The sequence below is a fragment of the Cynara cardunculus genome, assembly GCF_001531365.2.
Source record: "Cynara cardunculus var. scolymus isolate 2C chromosome LG 7, CcrdV1, whole genome shotgun sequence".
Taxonomy (NCBI): Eukaryota; Viridiplantae; Streptophyta; class Magnoliopsida; order Asterales; family Asteraceae; genus Cynara; species Cynara cardunculus.
This window is the reverse complement of record NC_037534.1, coordinates 2,208,058-2,215,348: the sequence shown is the minus strand read 5'-3', so window position 1 is coordinate 2,215,348 and position 7,291 is coordinate 2,208,058.

Here is a 7,291-nt window from a genome sequence, read left to right as displayed (position 1 = left end):
TATATTTATTAATAATTAATATACACAAATAAAAAACAGAAAACAAAATGAATAATATATATTTATTAATAATTTATATTAATTAAAATATAATATAAATAAATAAATAAAACAGAAAATAAAATAAATAATATATATTAATTAAAATTTTCTTTAATTAATAATAAAATAAAAAGTAATAATCACAAAAAAACAAAAAAACACAAAAATTTATAAAACATAAATGATTAAAGTCTATTTAGAGGTGGCATTAGCACATGATAGGGTGCCATTAGCCACCCCTTATATTTATTTGTAAGACTTTACGTTGTTTAATGTGATGCATGATTTAATAAAATATTTAAATAATCAACAAAATCTTAAAACTAACTCTGATATGACACTTGATAGAAGTTCCAAATAAATACTATATTTTATTGATGCTTGCTGATTGGTGTATATATATGCATATATGTTTATGTATATAAAGAAAGTTTACATTACAAACTACGTTATTTGTATAAATCATACAAAACTCATTCAATTAATTATAATTTTTAATTTTGTTTATTTTTTTGTAATTATGAGAAGTTGGTTAATCATTTTTATTGTGGATGGTGTTAATCATGAATATTATCATTTTTATTATATTAATTATAGAGAAATATATGAAATAGTTTCATTAAAATTTCATAAGTATTATATGAAACAATTTCATAACCATATATGAAACAATTTTATCAGAAAAAATATTAGATGAAAAAATTTCATAATATTAAACAATGAAATCGACGGATGAGGGTGGTTTGCACAGTTTGTACAAATATGAGTGGTTTGCATTTGATTGCTCCTCTATGTATATATGTATATGTGTGTGTGTGTGTATATATATATATATGTATGTATGTATCAATGTATGTATGTAAGGTTGGGTTCATGTGAGACCAAGGGGTTTTTCGTGAGACCCATAAGATCAATTTATGTTCATTGATCAACTTTATAAGCTAATGATCTAATGGTCTAAAGTTGCACGGTGGCAATTTTGTGATTATTGAGAAGTCTCGTGGCGTTTATGAATGTTCAGATTGTCAGATTGTAGATCTAATCCAAGGGTTGAGAATTTGTCTTACGGGTCTCACGAAAAACATTTAGTCTCACATGATCCCAAGTCTATGTATGTATATACATGTGTGTGTGTGTATATATATATACATATATATATATATAGAGAGAGAGAGAGAGAGACCTGGGATCACGTGAAACCACTTTTTTATACTTGAAATTTCACAGCAAAATGCTATGAAGGTAACCTTTACAGTGTTTTTGCTGTGAAGGCTCGGTTTTTTATCTTCACAGCGTTTTGCTGTGAAGTTTCAAGTGTAAAAAAATGGTTTCATAAGTCTTACGAAAACATGTTAATCTCACATAAACCCAACCCTATGTGTGTGTATATATATATATATATATATATATATATATATATATAATGATATTTAAAAAAGAAATGTCTTGGGATAGCCATGCAAACTTTTTACTTTATTAAACTAAATGATTATTCATAGATTTATGGAAGTGAAATGATGATGCATTTTGTGGTTCTATTTCACACACTCCTATATGCAAAAGAGATAGGGGGACCCTATGGAAAAGCGTACCCTAAAGTCAATATATTTTTATCCACATCCCAGGGAATCCAAGGATATGTCATATTTATCCTTTCGGTTTATGTAACACCAGCTTGTTTTTATTACAGTATAGGTGAACGATTACCAAGGTATACAGATGAACAATCACAAAGGTGCTCATCAACTTTTCATTTTTTTACGGTTTTTCCCTAAACCTAACCTTTTATATATTTATATATAGGTGAGAGTTCAAGCGAGAACCTTTATATTTTGTGAAAATGCGAGATCAATCGTGGGTTTCCAACTTAATTAACCTATAATTTACATTATAATAAATAAAAATAATGGGTTGTTTACTTGCGGCTTAATTAAGCTTATTGGTCTATCTGCTTTTTCGCACAACTCATTTGTGTTGTTTACTTATGGCTTATTCGCGCAGAACATGGCTTAATCGCACAGATAGAAATGGTGTGTTGTCCTCATTTAGCCACAAAAATGATACCCCTACTCCTTATTTAAAGCACCACCTCCTTCCCATATGATAATTGTGTGATTCACCCTGTGCTCAATCGTGATGCGAACTCGGTCGCCTAATCCGTGATACAAATCGTGGTAATTGCGTGATAATCGAACATGATCATGCAAGAAACTCGAGTATAAAGTTATCGTGAAGGGAAGGTCGAATAGTCTGATAATCGTATGATATAGAAGGCCGACCAGTTTACTCTAAGCTTGTTGATGTGATAATCGTGTGATAGTCGAACATGATCATGCACTAATCGTGCCCTAATCATTTTTTGCATGATCTCCATATTTGGAGAAAAAAAAACTTATCTATCATACTTTCTTCATTTTGGAGACAGTTTTAGCCTTTTAGGGAAGCTGTGTTCAAAACATTTAAGTACCCGGGTAAACGTTTGACGCATTAACCAGTTACCATGTTGATGTGGCGGGTGATATGGTGTCCAATTCAATATTATTTGCTAACATGAATATCTTAATCTAAAATTAGTTTTTATGTATTGTGGTTTATTAGAAGAAAGAGTTAATACTTCAACCGGTTATTCAGATACTTAAATGTTTAAAACTTTACATTTTAGATACCAAAATAAAAGTTTTAAAAATATATTACCCAAAATAAAAATCAAGTTAAAATAGATTAATTTTTTATTAACTAATTATTTTCAAATTATAGGTCCAAACAACTCTCCAATTCGCAGGGACAATTTTGTAATTCAATTTTAAGGTATTATATTTCCGACCAAATCTATGAATATTTAATATTATAAAAATATAAAATATAAAATATAAAAATTGAAAATGGGAAATGGTCGGTTTTGAGGTCTCAACGAACGTGGAATCCATACTTCCCGAGGCAAAAGAGGAAGGGGAGTTTGGTGAACGCCACACCTTTCCAATTTCTCACGATATTTTGACCATTTTATCGTTGTGTTCTTATCGTTTAGGCTATCCTCTAAATTTACAACGGGGTTATTATTGTAAATAACAAAATGTGCTCAAAGGTTTTCCTCAACTTTTTTTCCCTTTGTATAGCACTAAAAGATTTACAAGTGTTTATTAACGGTGTTACACCAGAATAAGTCAATAAGTTGTTTTTATAAGCAATTCCAAACGTCCCTCTTATTCTTGCAATGTATAAGTTGCGGTAGGTTCTTGTGGTTGTGGTGCTACAAAAGCTGTGACTTTGACTTGTTTTTGTGTGTTGACGCATGTTCTTATAATGTCGTAACTGTCTCTTATGTTTGCGGTGAACCCAATTCTTTTTACTTGGATACATCAGGAAATGTTAGAAACTGTAAGTAAAAGTGTCTTGCAGCAATGCAACATTGAGTTGCGGTTTCTTGGCTATTCTGTAAAGAAAAAAATTAAGATGGCTAAAAATTATAAACGGGGGCAAATTGCATGAAAAGTAACGTACATTAACTAGATTCTTGTTTTTAGTAAAGTACTTTCAAAACTTTCGTTTTGGTACCTAAAATGTAAAGTTTTAAACATTTAAGTACATGGGTAACCTATTGAAGCATTAACCGGTTACCATGTTAATGTGACGAGTGATGAGATGAAATTGGGTTGGATAGCAAATAATACTGAGTTGGATATCACATTAGCATGGTAACCGGTTAATCCTTCAACCGGTTACCCGGATACTTAAATATTTAAAACTTTACATATTAGGTACCAAAATGAAAGTTTTGAAAGTACATTACCCAAAATATGAATCATGTTAAAGTATGTTATTTTTTTATGCAATTTGCCCTATAAAAAACCCCATTTGGCTATTTACGATAATAACCCTAAAAATATGTTCCATATTAACATCATTTAACCACAAGGGTGGTGTTTGGTTGGTTTGAACTTGACTCCAAATGTCAAAAGTACCATGAGGTCTTAGGTTTAAATCCAAGGAGGATTAGAAATCCCCTTGTAGTCACGGAGGTTCAAATGCGGTGACTTTAGGCTATTTGCAAAACAAGTGGTCGCCCTGAGATTAGTCGGCTTGCATAACGGGTTGGATATTCAGGTTAATACAAAACATCCTTTGAAATATATATATATATATATTTTAAATTACTTCCGGGTTGACAGATATAAAATATATTTAATCGGACCTGTCTGGATTTTCAGATTTACGTTTCTTGACAAAACCTCTTCTAGTTCTTGATGTACTTGACACCTTCTCAATAATCTTTTGGTTAATATTAAATGCATTTTTTAGTTTATTCACTTATTTTAGTAAAAAAAAATAACTTGTTTACGATGTTTTTTCATCCTTTTTTCACTTTTCCAGTTAAAACTACCTAAATTAAACAGACAGTAAGCACCTTTATAGGTACTCAGTTATTGTCATACGTCCAGTTTCCAGTTAAACCTGCTCAACTACTCTTATTGCTTACGGTATTAAATATTTCATTAATGATAACAATTTTTCCGTTCATACGTCTAATTCCAATGAAACATGCTAACTTATTCACTGCAATTATTATGAGAAAAATTAGATGCTCATTTTTATTCATTTATCTTTTGCATGACATGAGCGGTAGTCATTCCTTCTATCCAAACATTGGACAATCGTAATTCATCACTAGGTGTGTAAACGATACGAGACAGCTCGCGAGCTACTCGATATCGACTCGGTCAACACTCGACTCGAATAGGCTCGACTCGACATATTAACGAGCTGAGTCGAGCTATCCAGTACTCGACTTGAAAAGCTCGTGAGATACTCGATTTTTTTATATATATAATTAGTTTTAAAGTATAATCAGTTTTATAATATAATTTGTAAAATATAACATAATAACAAATTCAATATATACTTGAATTTGTTTCGGGATCGTTCCTGTCCGGAGTCATCGCATTTGAACCTCTGTGGCCACAACAAGATTTTTATTTCTCGTTGGATTAGAACCTGAGATCTTCAGACACTTTTAACCTTTAAAACCCAAATCAATCATACACCATAGGTTATGTTGAAACTTGAAACCATCGAGAAATGTAAATGCATAAGGAAGTTCATGGACCTATTAAACATACTTTGTATTTAACACGTGTATTTTGCAAATATTTTAAAACCGAGCATATTTTTTAAAGATGTCAACATGAAGCATAATTTTTACCATTAGGGCCACTATAGGCATAAAAACTCAAATTTTCCTTTACTTAACTATAAGATGATGACATCTAACAAAGACTTTGGATCATGTGAGACCAATAGTTTTTCGTGAGACCTGTAAGACTAATTATCAACTCTTGGATTAGATCTATAATCGTCAAATCTGAACATTCATAAATGCCACGAGACTTCTCAATAATTACAAAATTGTCATCATGCTACTTTAGACCATTAGATCATATGCTTATAAAGTTGATCAATGAACATACATTGGTCTTACGGGTCTCACAAAAAACCATTGGTCTCACGTGAACTCAACCCACCTAACAAAATCTAAAATTATAATTGATAATATAAGATCAAATAGACTTGGGATCATACGAGACCAACCTGTTTTCATAAGACTCGTAAGATCACTTTTTTACATTTGAAATTTCACAGCAAAATGCTGTGAAAGTAACCTTCACAGTGTTTTGCTATGATGGTTTAGATTTTTTTTTACCTTCACAACGTTTTGTTGTGAAGTTTCAAGTATAAAAAATTGTCTCACGGGTTTCACGAAAACAGACTGGTCTCACATGAATCCAACCCAGATCAAATATATAGTATGTGTGATTGTTATAGAACACAATAAATTGAGTACATTTAATCAAAACTATTTAAAAACAAACTTGTAAAACTTAATAAAGACAACAGTTGAACTCATTAAATCGTATCTACCGAACTAAAAATCGAAGGGGATAAAACACAGTACTATAGTACCAAGTACATTAAACGACCCAAAAACTGGTGTTCTGTTGAAGAGCATTAAATAAATTAACAAAACTATGCAGTCTTAATAAATAAAAGAAATTTTATCTGACACATGCTCCATGTATATACGTATATCTCGAGTAAGCTGACTTGAAAACGTTCTTCATGCATGTTAGTTTCACCAGTAGTTAAATACGTACGTAATGAATAATACTGATGTAACATTAATGAAACTTAACGTGCTTGTTTATCAGAATATATATTTATTTAAACAATAAATCTTTTGGAATTAAACTGAAATTATATTACTTACTCTATGTAGATTGCTTTTCAGTAAACAACAAATATCATATTGTCTGGTATATATATACGGGTGTACTCAACTGAAAACTCTATGTGCTGTGATAATCGTGACAACTTTTACATATCGTTTTACATGATTTTTCCTCATTCAAAGCTAGCATTTAATGTATTGATGAACATATATATGTTTCATATGTACTTGATTCACAATATGAAAAAAAAATTACATATAACTTTTGTTTCACAAACATGGTAAAAAGGTTCATGTTGTGAAACAAACATATATGAAACAATTTATTAAATTATACTTTTGATGAAAAAATAACGTAAAAAATCAACTTTAGATCGTTTTCTCAGTTATTTTTTGAACTAGATGAACGTTTGAGATTGATTTATACTGATAATTGAATATATATATATATATATATATAGGGTTGGGTTCACGTGAGACCGATATGTTTTCGTAAGACACGTGAGACAACATTTTTACACTTAAAACTTCACAACTAAATGTTGTGAAGGTAAAAAAAATTTGAACCTTCACAGCAAAAATACCGTGAAGGTTCCCTTCACAGTGTTTTGCTGTGAAGTTTCAAATGTGAAAATGTTGTCTCACGAAAACAACTTTATCTCACATGATCTGAAGTCTCTCTCTCTCTCTCTCTCTTTATATATATATATATATATATATATATATATATATACACACACATACACACAACACATATATTATAAGGATACTCGCGCAATGTAGCGAGATACATCTCGATTTTAATGTTTCGCTTTATATTTTGGCTCTATTAATGTTATAATGCGACATTATGTGGTTTTGAGGAAATGAATATGTTTTTATTTTTTAATAAAATATAAATTCGAAGATACTATAAATATTTGAAAAAAATAATCGATATTAGTATCAAATTAACTATTTAAAAGTTCTCGTTTTTTTTTTAATTTCTTTAATTCAATTTTTATTATAATTTAATTGAAGTTTAAT